We start from the raw sequence: 14570 nt of genomic DNA on the forward strand, positions 1-14570 counted from the left end.
TGCTTTTTGTCTCATTTCTCTCTTTCTTTACATAGATATTACATAGGTAGCTTAAATGCGATTGCAATATTTGTGATCTTTAAAGTGTCATCTCTCATTACTTTATTACGGCGGTGCATGTAACTGACAACGATCATTTTCCTTGTTTCAGGTAAGGTGATACTACTGGTGTTCTAATTGGATCTTGGCGCGCCTCTCCCCGGTTTTTCGTGAGTACCGTATTACCATGTTCCGTAATAACGCGCGATCAGCCGACGATGATAAAAAAAAAACGCCACGGTTTTGAGAATAAAGATGATCCAGCGCCGTTACAAAGGATTTCTAACGAGCTCGCGAGGGCAGGAGGAATCGCGAAAGGCGAACTTGCGACGCGTGTAAATTTAAGGGTTTCGCCAACCTTTTTTCGCCGTTGTCCTCTCTCGTCCCGTGGTTTTCTCAGTGTCCTTGTCTACCGTGATTGTCATTGTAAGGATGCGCGCGCGAGAGGAAAGGTGCGTCTTGCTGTTCTACGCCGAGAGCTCACCTCGCTTTTCTCACTTTCCGCGCTAAACTTCAGCCCCATTGTGAAGGAAACATTTAATACGGCGATTATTTCTCTCTTTTTCCCGTGGCGAAATAAAAATTTTACGATGCGCAGCTTCGGGTAGATTTTCGACATAAAAGAAGAAACGAGAACTACGCTTTATTGCGCGCCATCGTCGTAAACGCTGCATTAAAAATCTCATTCGACAGCAACATTTCCGCGCCTGACGATAATGGACAAGTCCTATCTTGGCAGCCAAGTTTTTTTTTTATTAATGAACCTGTATTGGTGCGAGAAACTTTTTTTGCTCAGGATATGTTTGCACTTGTATTATTACTATTTCAATTGTCTGTTTAATAATTTTGATAACACAACATTACATACACATGTGTCAAATCTGTGTGACAAATTCGTCGGACCCCTGCACTGTTGTGGCCTATAACGGAAGGGAATTAATTGTACCTAAAGAATAATTTATTGGTTTCCTGAGTTTTTTTCCGCGGGGATGATCCCCCTTGGGGATGCGGTTGTAGAGTCTTCTGGCATCACGTACATTAACCTAGGCAGAGGGATCGAGAAAGAGCGGAAGGGAGAGAAGGACGGAAGGAAACGGGAGTGTGAAGGGATGAAGAAGGTGAGAAGGGGTGAAATAGGCGCAATCTATGCATCTGAGCTGTATCGGCGGCTGAAATCGATGATGACGTCACATATTACAAACACGTGCACGTTGCCAGCTGTTTTCGACATCTGCGTATACGCGCCGCGTTGAAAATTATGCGAAAAATTGTGACGAATGCGCTCACGTTAGCGTGGCACGCGTTCATTAACTCGTATATTTTACTCTGCTCGAAAAAGAATATTGACGAGAACATATTGACTCCATAATTTATAGTTTAAATCATCTAAAAAATTAGCATATTTTAAAATAAGCATATTTTTCGGTTACCTCGGTAAAAATTATAAAATATGGTTTCTTTAATTCTGTTGACAAAGTTCTGCGCTGCTTATTAAATAAAAACCAAAATCAATTTTTTACGCTTGATGAACATATATCGCACTTGGCGTCACTTTTCATAAAATATTAAACACTTGAAACGTCTGCGGTATTTGATTTTTGTTTAATTCTTAACAAATTATGACGCTTTTTTAACGTATCACGAAGTCTGAGAAAAATGGAAACAAACAGTTCGTATAGATACGGAAAGTATCCATATGGCCTATAAAAAAATATCGAGCGTAACGTCACCGCATTGCATTCGCTTTGAGTAATGATTATAATTTGCGACAAGATAATTTTAAGGAAAACAGTCTCTATAATGATGTATTCACTTACTTGCATACTACTTTAATTCAATGCGTACAATTTTTATGTGCACCTGCTTTTCCATTTTAGCTCCCGCGTTACTTGCGCATTTTACTTTCAACGATGCAAATATTCAGGAAAAAACTGTAACTACATTGTCCCGCCGTTCACTATCTACATTGAAACAATTATTATATCCAGCACAGCGAGAATTGAGTTATTTAAATTAATCCTCCATTAAAAACGTATTACGAGAGCGCATGCAGACATCATAGATACTATATAATAAGATTCACTCTTCATGATAAATCTCAGAGACCGAGTTCATGATTTTTTTTTTGCTCGGTACTCACGTCAACGCGAGACCGTCCGGTCATAAATTGAGTCTTCCGTTTCAATTATTTTCCGTAATTATTCAAGCTGCATCCGGCGGGAGCAGAGCCGTCATCGGAAAGTTTTCCGCCCACGGCGCAAGAATCCGCGCCGAGATTCGCTTTTTCCCATTCGCCTGGGTTAACGAAGTCTTCGAAGTTACCGCGGGCGGAATTCTCGATTGCAAAAGAAGCGTGGTAGCATTGCATTTTTCATCCGGACTGCCAGTTGCGAGTTTTCCGTGGCAGGAATGCAAAGGGAGGTATGCAGCATCGCGCAATGGCGCGTGTGACAATAGCGGAATGTTGATCGGACATTTTTTAACAGAAAAGAAGTAACGTTAATTCTCTTTTTTTTTTCGTGTGGAGTAGAATGCACGCAAAATATCGAGCGTGTGTTCCGCTGTCAGTTGCAGCGCGAGCTACCACGTGCGCTGTGCTATGCATGCTTCACTGCTTGCCTCGGTGCTCGTTGCTTGTTGCCTGCTTCGTTGTCTGTTCTCGGTGATAGATCACGTGCTATCTTCCGCGTGTGTTTTGCTACACGCAACTAACGCGAACCAATAGCAAAAATCGTCTCTCTTTTTCACCGCAGGTTCCATAATGATTTTAAATCAATCATGCTGCGGACATGGCACGCATCTCGGTGATAACTAAACGGAACACTTAACGAATATTTCTTCTTGAAAAATTGCAAGGCTCGCCACAAGCAAAGTAATTTCGACTATAACAAGTAAAATAAATAATTTATATTTTGAAGCTGTAAAAACTTATTTCGGAGATCTTTGTTTGACAAGTCCATTATCCGTTCCGCAAATCGAAAAGAACAAAGAAATTTACAAACAAAGGAAGAGAAATGTGAGATATATATTTTATTCCAAAAAAAAACTCAGAATGTTGTTGTACAAATACTCATTTTGAAAAACATTATTTCGTGTTTAGATTATTTATAATATGATATCTTGTGCGTGTGTGCGAAAGGTATTTATTTTCCGCATAGCCGACAACCACATTATCGCCGACGCGACGTTGGAAGCTTATGTCGTGTTTTGCGGGTGCTGCCATTCCGCGATATTGTCCTAGAATAGGTAAAGCTTCTGCCGGATTTACTGTCAACGTTCCCTATTGGTCCTCGCAACGTTATACAGCCTCTGCTCGATAGCAATGTATCATGGCGAACCTCCTATTCCGTGTGCCTCGGGATATTTAATCTCGAAGATGGAATATTTATATATAGATCGTTCCGGTGTTTCGTTATCTTATATTACGCCATCAGATACATATAAATTTATGTAGAATTTAATATCGTCCGACCGTTCGCTATTACGTATATATGATTAAAACCATCTGGAAATCTTTTGTATTTTGTATGTAACAAACACAAGCTATATTGTTATATAAATTTGAAATTTGTGCGAATATTTCAGCTGCGTGTTTTCGAGAGTTAAAGTTAGGACAGCAACGCCTCTTTCCGACAATCGACATAATTAATTGTCAGTGAAAGAGGAATCGTTAACTATACTTGGCACGGAAAAACTTGCGGCTGAAAAATTCAACGTCACCGCGTGACGTATCCCTGAAGGGTTGCAACCCCGTCGTGTTCGTCCGTTCGTTCGTGTGCATTATACTTACCTGTGTCGGATCGTTAAACTTTGAAACCCCTCTCTCATTGGGAAAATCATCCGTGGCTTCCGTGGAAAAGCCATGGGAACCCGTAAGCAAATAGCACCTCGTTAGCCAATCCTATTGCGCGATGCGTTATCGATCGCCGAGCCGATTCACGGCAACTTCGAATGCACTGTTGACCACTGGACTTGTTGGAGCTGGCGACTGGCGAAACAATTGCGCAAACAGGGTGTTTCGACCATTCAGACATGTGTATTTTGCAGTATTCAAGATGCGACAAAATTCAATTGAATCTCCTTGATTTCAATAGTAGTTTCAGGATATATTCTATCTTCCAATTCTATCAGATATTTTGAAAATATAGCATTGCCCATATAGTAAACGTAAATTCTTACACAGTTTATAACATATTTTAAAACAAATCGAACTATTGATCTTCTTATACGTATACATCTCCGTGCAGATAACTTAATTTCTCGTAAGAGAGAAATATAGAGAAGTTCTTATACAATTTTGTACAAATTGCACGATTTAAGTTATGACAAGATATTTTATAACACAATAACTATATATATAAAAATTGATTGTAAAATAAATTGAAACATTTTGTGAAAAATTTGATCATATACATATATCTATAGCTAATTAAATTTTTATCGAATAATTAACATAATCAATCAAGTTGCTTTTGATACTTCAATTAATTAATATAATATTAATGTTGTTCTCTTTCTCGTTCTCTCTCTTTCACTCACTCACTTACTCTTTCTTTCTCTCTCTTTCTCTCACACATACAAACTATATTTTTGCTTCAATGCTGCAGATTAAAGCTATGCCGATCTAATACAAAATGTTTAATGGGCATAAGTACGATGTTAAAGCTTACGGATTTGCGTAGATCAGGGACAGCTTCTATAAATAATAAGAGGAATAGTTAGGAACTACGACTTAGGAGTTATATTTTAGATCACTGTATTTTGCGCTTTATACACCGCTAAATTATAACAAGCATAGCGAGCAACTCGTATAAAACTGCGAGAAAAGGCTTTTTGACATTATTTCAATAACAGATTCTTAATTAAGTATATTACTAACGACACTGGCATGCTATATTAATTGCCAAAATTCCGTATTTAATATAAACGAACAAATTTTTATGGCAATTTTTATTTTGAATATATTTTATCGTCTGTGCATCAGACATACACAGATTACCTAAAATACGATATCAAAAAAATGATACGAGTATTGGTCTTTATTCTTTATTACATATTATAGTCGCAAATATACAATAGTTTACCAGAGAAATGATTTCTAACTTTAAATTTACAGACATGGTATTATATTGTATATAACTTTCAGATTGTTTTCTTAATAATCTCCTAATAAGTGACATCGACATGAACCATGTAAATAAAACTTTTTTACGATAATCTCTCTTTTACTTCATATTAACGTATATACGATTCCATGGATGAGTAGTACAAGTTATATTACAACGTTCGCATGTATATGATACTTGAAAGCCATGAGTCAAGCTTTTACACATGCTCGCTTAACTACGCTGTCGCTGTTTTTCCCCCCCTTTTTTGCAATTCATGAAGTTGCTTTGTTACCATCGAGCACATTCGAAATGCGTCGTTAATTAAAATTTTTAATGAATTCTCTGACGCGTATTGTCGAGATGAAACACCGTTGCTTTTTTTTCCTGCGGTATTCTGGCGTTGAACGTATCGATGTGAATTTCACCATCGCATAACTTCATTTTTGCGTTAAGTTCGACATGGGGAGGGGGCACGCGTTCATTAAATTTTTTAATTGCGACATGATGTTCGAGTTTTTTAATTTTAAAATTGTTTTTTATCGCGCGGAAAACAATTCCGCGATGCAATAATAGTACTGGATTACGACATGATTTATCTAATTTTTAAAGAATAAAGTTAATATTAATAGAAAATATTTATAAATCACAGTAAGAAAAAGTAAAAACTAATTTTTACTTTGTTTGAATGAAAACTGTAAACAGTTCTCTTTTGCAAAATAATTTCTATTTATATACATACTTCTGAATTTAATCACGAGTTAGTTTTTCCAACTCTCTATTTGTGCAGCGAAACTACTTTTAGAATTATTGTTGCTTATAAAGCGTCCAACTATCTCTACCGATTTCCGAAATCTTCGGGTGGATAGCCGACGAACGCAGAGAGTATCGGCACGATAACCACTGGCTCGTATTGATCCTCGCGGGGGTGTACAGGGGCTGAAAGAACCAAGAGCAAGAGGGATGAAGAGAGAGCTTCGGCTGCACACACGCGTATACGCTCTCAGTGGCGCGCGCGTTAGCTCGTTCGCGTGCATGTGCCGCACGTATGTATATACGTATATGTTTGACAGTGAGGCGGAATGACAGAGAGAGGGTTGGAAGAGGGGAATAGCGAGAGAGCCCGTGAGGCAGGGAGGAAACCACCGGGAGAAGAAGGGTGAGTTTAGCCGTGGAACATCCCCCGGTGACTGACACACACCCCAAAACCGAACCAACCCCGAATCTAGCCCCAACCTAACCTGCAGGCCCGTACAACCCGACCCGGGATATCCGTAGCACCCACCATTCGCGTAAAGAAGTCAACTTACGCGAGTCCCAAAGTGGGCGGACGACCGCTGCGACCCGCCGCCGCGCCGCGTCGGCACCGATGAGGTGACTCGCTCTCATAGCGCGCAAGCGGGGACAGCTCTCGTTCGCAGTATGCAAAGCCGGCCCCGTCGTTGTAATTACAAAAATGTATTCGCGCTATAGGACGGTCGATCGTATACCGGTCGCGCCGGGAAAAAGCATTTTAATCGCTTTTTACGCGCTGCTTTATGGAGATGTCCGGTCGCCGAAATTCGTGCCGACATGTGAACGACACGAGGCGTCGAGCACGATTTGTTTAACATAACACGACGGGTTGACATTACGCACATTGTGGAAAATGTTTCGTTCGCAGGAATATAAGTAGAAGCTGATAGCATTGGATTATTCTGTATTAATATAATAAAATAACTGCATATATGTGTGCATACAATAATATTTTATTAAAGAATTTAAATATGCACAAAGGATAGTTGTATAGATGTAACAATATAATGACTGAATTCTTGCGAGTATTACATTTATAATGGAGAAAAGCAGCTGTAGAAATTTAATTTTCACGTCAAGAAACTTTGTTCGGCGAAAATGGTAACGCCTATACCTACGCGTTTTATTACGAATCGTGCCACGAGTCTCGCTTATCAAACGCCATATGGCACGTTAATATGTCGTCCAACATCAGGCGCTTTTTTATGCAGCTATGCAAACGACCGTCCAGAGTGCATTTCGGAGTTGGGATTGTCGGTCGTGTCGAAACGTCCCTCGGTAACGACAGCAAGAGGGTTCCGCCGAAAATACATGGCGAGACTATCCTCCCCACTTCCACCCTCGCTCTTCACGTCCCTACTTCTCTGTTGCTATCTCGTGGTGTCGATGGACTCCGACCTTTTCGCTCTTCTATCTTTCAATGCTGCAGTATCTATTCGTCTTGTACACTTCCCATTGATTCCATCCCGCTTAAATCTGTCGACCAATGTCCAAACGTGTATGATCGAATGGTCATTGTAATCCTGCGATTTCCTAGTTTCATGACATTGATTAATCGCGTCGATTAAGATCATCGATGTATCTGCCGATAGCGTCGACAATATCGTTCAAGTAATATTTTAAGCCCATTTAGGCTCATTTCTCTAGCTTATTTTAAGTTTGAAATAGCATGTGTTACATGTACGCTCGTATTGTTTGTTTTAAATATTTTGTAATAGTGTATTTAGTTATATTACGATTATTTGTTTTTTATTCTGAGAAAAAACTTATTAATTAGTAACTTAACTGAGGTAAATGCAGTTTTTAATGTTTATCGAATAAAGATAATTTAATCAACAAAAAAGGATTATACATATATATATATATATATATGTAAAAGTAACTTTAAAATTATTTTTTTATTATTGTTATATTTATTACATATATGGTAATAATCTGAAAGATATTTGCTTTGAAAACCTTGTTAAAATTAAGCTGTAGCGTAACATAACAGAAAAGTGGTTTCAAGATAATTATTATTACCTTTTGAAGATTTTTGAAATAGCGCATCGCACCTCGAAATTCCGCTTTCGCGTCACTAATTAATTACATTCAGGCAACTAGCGGTACGCGATAAATTAATTTTCCTGTAATGCGGCTATACGAATCGGCAGCTTTGTAACGAAGGACTAACAATATACGATACGAATTATCATCAAAGCTTGGAAATTCGCGTCGACGACGTTTATTAGATCGTTTGCGCGTGTCCGGATAATTCCTCGATTGATTTTGAAAATCGCATTACGGCAGATTCCATGGATCCAATTTGTATTTCCGATCGGCTATATATATAGGAGAATCAATTCTCGAAGTAAATCAATCATCGGGCTAGTTTCGAAAATAGGGTGTAATCTGTCAACGGTGTCACAATGTATCTTCGTCTCATCAAAATCAACACGAGCAATTACCTCTGTTCCGAGAAAATGAGTTATTCCAGTGCATTATAGATTTCTCTCTTACCTACTGTTTAATTTCTTTTTTTTGATGTTTTTTTTTAATTTGTTCATATCGTTTTCAGCATTTGCAATGACTCGCGCTGTTAAAATTCTTCGCGACACGTATATACATATCTGTGACTGAAATTCTGGAACTGCTAAATTGTTCCATTAATACAGCTACCAGGTTCGTTCATTGACATCTTGAATTATGCCTCGCGCAGCCAAGACAAAAACTGCACGGTGACATCTGTGGGTTAACGTCGATCCCAGACAGTCGGGTCGTTCACCCCAATGGGTCGAGAGCCCCCGAAATAAGCATACATACATATACATATATACACGTATATATATCTATATATATGTAACTATATACTGACTATGTATATTATATATAATATATGTATATACATGTATGCATGCATGCGTGAGAAAACGCACAACGAGGAGATGCGCGTTCGCGTTAACCAGAGGGATTTTTCGTGGTGTACACGCCGAAAATCAGCGAGCCTGTAATAAAAGCCTCGAGTCTTCGGTCCGGCATGCCGCTAGTAGATGCCCTAAAACCTAATCTCCAACGCGCTCAGCCGGGACCGTCTGAAAAGGCATTAATCCCTCGCGCCACCGGCGCGAGTATTCAGGTACGTGTTTGCAGACAGGTACCTACTGCACTTACAAGCTCGACGGAGCCCTATAAATAGCGCGGCCGTGTTTGCCGCTTTATCAAGGCGCATATACCTCGAGCATGTCGAGTGCGCACCGAGGCGCAGGGACTACTTTCCAGCCGTGTCCTTTTTTCCCCTGCCTTTTCCCTGTCTTTTTGCCGTTTTTGCAACTTGCCCCGTGGGTCTTGCGCGTTCGTTACTAGTTTTTAGAGCTCGTTTAATCACAACGATTGTCCGTTTGCCGATTCTTTTACACTGCAATTAAATAACAGCGAAAAAGAAATAAACATTCCTATATCACATTTATTTTACCTCATTTAACGTTAAGTGTGTATTACGTTTCGGCCAATTGTCATTTATAATATTTGAAATTGTCCATGCTGTGTAATTAAATTTACATGTCCCGTATTTGCAAACGTATCCGTTAACATTTTGGTTGTGAAATAAATGAAAATTTAATTATGCCGTATAAGTTTGCGCGATATCAAATATCATTAATTGTATCACTGTTAAAGGCAAATTTAGCTACGCTATTACATTTTTGTCACGTTGTTTCTCCTTTTAAAGAAGCAGATTATGTATAATTTGCAAATGGTGGAGTTTCGTCCCTCATTTCGTACCCACGCCGAGATAAGGTCCAACATAACATATGTGCGCTCTTATACTCGTTATCGCGGGGAGGGCCCGCTCATTAAGTCTGTATAATCACTCGTGTCAGCACACGTGCTCGCGCACGCGTTATCGCGAGCTTGTTTCGCGAAGATACTCCGCCACCGCCGTCATTGTCATCGACAGCCAATTATCGGCATGAATTACTGATTGCCGTTAATTAAAAGAGGCAGGTGCGACCAGTGCAAGCGCGACCAATCCCGTGCTGTTTGTTCCTCAATACAAAAGAAACAAAAGAACGAGAATCCAAGATAACTGAAACAGATATACAGAGAAAAGCAATTGCAATTCCTTGAGTTCTTAAAGGCGCGAGAAACCATTTAAATTAAACAATTGAAAATATTTAAATATTTACTACAATTTTCATGAATAATATATTTTTAATGTTAATCTTCTGAGAAAACTATAAGTTTTGTAATAAGAATACTGAAATAATAAAGGAAATATATAAAATCACGATACCTTTTTTTTTTTTAACGCAGGGGTTTTTTTTAACACGGGGAAACGATACCTTGTCAAACATAATTTAATATTTTTTTAAAGCTATGCAACAATAGCTAAGTTTAATATGTAATAAATAAGATTCGTAAAATTAGTCGCGCAAAAATTTATTTCACACGCGTGCTGAGATTTGTAGCTTCAATGCTTTCTATAACAGTGACTGTAATGTCGCGGCAGCGCGCCGCGGACACGCGCAAGCTGTGGCATTAATTATGCATACGAGACATAATCGATTTGCAACACTGCCGCGATAATAATTAATTTATATCGCCCCAATATACTTTCTCGCGCTGTCGTATTTCGCGAGTTGTATTATTAATATGATTTAATGTGTTATCATCACTTGTCTGTTTTACGATTGCGACACGGCAATAAATAAAATTAGATCGTTCCCGGAGCGCGCATTGGAAGAATATGCGTTTCATCTGTATAACGAAATGCTCTCCCGTCTATCGTTCTCCACAAAAGAGCAACAGAGCCATACTGCATGACCTCTGTGATGACGCGACATTGTTCTCTGTCCCTTCCATTATTGACCCCTAAGTGTGACATATCGCTTTCGATCTTTTTATTATTTCTCCGCGCACGTGTGCCTCTCGAACATGCTTGCGTATAGATTCACCGTTATTCAGAAAAAAATGTCATGAGAGCAATAACATTTATAAACGAATATGCTGTTTGAATGTCGAACTCACTTCATCGTATTTAAAACTTTCGGACAACACCAAGCTTGGTTTAGAAGTAAATAAGATACATATAATCTTTTTACAAAACTCAAATTTTATGAAAATATTTTTTCTAATAGTTACAGCTGTTCTTTATGCAAAGATTTAAATCAATACATAATTATGGAGTTATTTAACCTCGAAAATAAAAGAATCTTAATGAATTTAGAGATAGTTTAAGAATTGCAGATAAATAATAATCAAAATCTTACATATAAACACAGCTTTTTGTGTTTTTCTCGAGTTTTGTATTTTCTAATGTTATGTTTTATTTTTGATTCTAGTTTATTAATTAGATGTAAGTAGAAATTTAACATTATTTTAATTCAAAATTTTTCTTTTAAATAAATATACGCTTGCATATGCACAATATATGTTTTACTTATTTTATTTTGAAGCTTACTGTGCCACTCGTATCTGACAAAATATATTTACAAAAGCAACTGTAATTACAAATTATAACAACTATACAAACACGCGAGTAAGTTATGTGATTACGAAGACACAACCAAATGTATTAAATTTCAGGCAAAGAATTTTGACAAATTCATATAATTTTCGTAAAAGTTTCGCGAAATTTTATTGCGTTCTTTTAACTCATTTTATATAACTTTGAGAATAAACCTGCAGATAAACCATGCACGCGATAATTTCGCAGTGCGAGAATGACGCATAAGACGTAATCGACCTTATTATTCGCTGAACAATGAACAATTGCGTACAAGAGTAGAAATAATCACCAACGCGCGGACGAAACGCCGATACTCGAGGACAGGCCGTGAGCTTTTTCATTGCCTTTTGCGAATATCACGTTCTCTCGTTAACGCTTTCCATTATAATATTCCGCCACGTCATTACGCAGCGAAACATTAAGAGAACCTGATTGTTCTGGTTTACCGAACCAACGCGTCCTGCCGAAATACATTAAATAAGAAGGAAAGAGAAAATCATAAAAACGAAGGTGGAGACATGGAGAAAAGGAAGATTGTATACTCCGTTTCGCTTCACTCGCGTTCGAGAACCTCGGTGAATAAGCGGCGGAATATTTTCCTAACCCTCTCTCTTCCTCGGTATTGCAGCGAACAAGGTATTCAAATATTTAAACACGAAAATATACGTGGAAGGCACCTGCATGAATTATGCATAAGACGTGTCCACCGTCGCGTCTCTCCCTCTTCACCTTCTTTTCTCCCTTTCTCACGTTCTCGGGTCCTTTCTCCCGTAACCCGTGCTTCCTTCTTCGATACCACACGAACTTCTGTCAGCATCGTTGCCTCGTGTCCAGGCGCATACTTGAGGAACGGTTGCCCCGTTGCATCGTCCCGGAATGTATCCCGCGCGAAACGTCGTTGCGCGTATTATTACGGCAAACAGAAAATTAAAAGGTACAAGAAACGTTATCATTACGACAAGAGTAAATCTCCGCATTTGAAACTGCTTATCAATTTTCATGTGATAATTTAAACAATTTTATGCAACACATGAATGAACGAATAAGATATTTTTATCCTGAATTTATAAAATATATAAGAACATTACGTATAGGTACATTTTCATGTGCCATTGTTAATTGAAATGTTGACACTTATATTCCTTGGGACAAAAATGTTTTTCCATCTAGATCTAAGTCTTTATGAAAAAAATTAGAATTTGTTAAAGTATTTTTATTTATGATAATAACAGACAGTTGGACAATTTATAATATATGTTCTACACATGTTAAGTAGTTGTTGTCAATATATGCAACAGGAATACATTCGAGGAGGAGAAGCGTACAGTAACAGGAAAGAAAATCCTTGATCTTGATCATGCATAAAAATCATGACGGGAATAATATAGGTACTGCCGCGTCGTCCGGCTGCATTTATGACTTTATGGTAGCTTATTTTCACGTCAATCGTCTATGTAATATCGATATTGTGTTTAGTCACGATCTCTACCGGAAACTAGTTCCCATTCCATCATCAATTTATACAGATTGTTTGTCTACAGATATAGCACGTAAATGAACCGACTAGCTCATAAAAAAATCATTAATGGTACATTTTATAGTCTTTCTACTGAAAATAAAATAGTGAATTAATTAGGTGAATAAAATTGGATAATATAGTCTGGTATATTTTAATTAAAAGTTCTGACGACTCCAATAAAATTTTGTATAAATATGAAAACATTTAACACTTAAATTATAACTTTTTTAAATTAATTATAACTTTCAACTTTTAATTTTTGACTTTTAATTCTAATTGTAAGTGACTATACTGCATGTATACTTTTTATATTTGTTGTATACCTTATTACATAATGATATTGTTCTATAAGTACTCGTTAAATTGTAATAAATTATGTACTTGTTATTGGCGCTTGGAGCACCCAACTCTTTCATCATGCAAAAAAAGGATTTTTTTTAACCGCGATATATCCAGTTTAAACGCCAGGTTTCTAACTTTCAGACGACGTAACCGAATTCCCGACATTGCGTTAAAAGCCATGTGTGTTACATCATGAATTAAACAGAATTGGACTAAATCCGCGATAGTGCTTTTAATTATTCGTCGTATTCTTATATGTATATTTATTAACAGTCGTAGATATCTAAGTGGCACAATAAACATGCGATACTGAGGTTACATCAACGTTCACAAAAAGTATAACTTTGCGCATATTGCGTCGTAAAATTAATTATAGAAGTTTACGTGAAAGCTATTTGCCGTTTACAGTTCACTTGCGATTTAAAAGAGCAATCGTGCTGATATATATATATATATATATATATGTGAACACATATGATATTATTTAGGAAGAAAGATTTTATCTCAGATGAGAGTTTAATTCTAGTAATTTCTCCAACTTACAAATATGTTGTTTACACCGAACGATAGCAGAACTATCCAAGTTTCGTTTCTTATTCAAGTGGGAAAGCGTTTTACGGCGCGCACCAAAGCGCGGTAGCGCACGATGCACCGAGCGTAGTTCCTAAGAATAATGCGGACGTCTAATGCATATAATGATAGGCATGGTAGCCTTGGTGATGTAACTTTCACAAGGTTCTCCCGCGCTTTGTTGCTCGCCGATACGATCCAATCACCTCTTTTCTTTCTCTCTTTCTGTCTCTCCCTCTCTCTCCCTTTCCCTCCTTCTCTCCCTGTTTCCTTTTCTCATTACTATACATTCGTGCACCCACACTTTCCACCTATCGTGAAGAGCTCGTTACACATCTCGCTCTGTGTATCAATTAAGAGAAACTCGCGAGTTTACATTTCTTTCTGACGCTCTTGAAAATTAGTTGTCGTTTTTCCTTTCTCCCTATCTTTCTCCTCCCGTTGAGCGCTCGATTAACCGCACCCACACTTCCCTTTATTCATCCTATAGTTGATGTTGGCACTTTCGACGCGCCTTTTAGGAAAGTTACACGTTCATTCATGCGTAGTCGATAATACCTCGTTCTGTGAGATTGCTATAAAAATTTCACTTGGCTCACTCGAGATCAAAATAGCCAGCATAGCCATTCCGTATCTTTAAAATACGCAAGTTATTTTCAGAATTTAACTTTATAATTGTATGATAGGATAAATACAATAAACATATAATTACATT

General features: G+C 37.8%; 1 protein-coding gene across 4 annotated transcripts in view; it reads left to right on the top strand.

Moving 5' to 3' along the window:
* Window positions 1–14570, top strand: part of LOC112463496 — a 123366-nt gene that overhangs the window by 41650 nt on the left and 67146 nt on the right. For 2 of the 4 annotated variants that reach the window (XR_003041798.1, XR_003041799.1), the window contains exon 2: window positions 152–209. The exons of the other annotated variants lie outside the window; for them this stretch is intronic. The gene's annotated coding sequence lies outside the window, so the exon portion shown is untranslated. The remainder of the gene's footprint in view (window positions 1–151; window positions 210–14570) is intronic. 4 annotated transcript variants of the gene reach the window in all.

This window comes from Temnothorax curvispinosus, unplaced genomic scaffold (genome assembly GCF_003070985.1).
Source record: "Temnothorax curvispinosus isolate PA1 unplaced genomic scaffold, ASM307098v1 QBEX01013373.1, whole genome shotgun sequence".
Taxonomy (NCBI): domain Eukaryota; kingdom Metazoa; phylum Arthropoda; class Insecta; order Hymenoptera; family Formicidae; genus Temnothorax; species Temnothorax curvispinosus.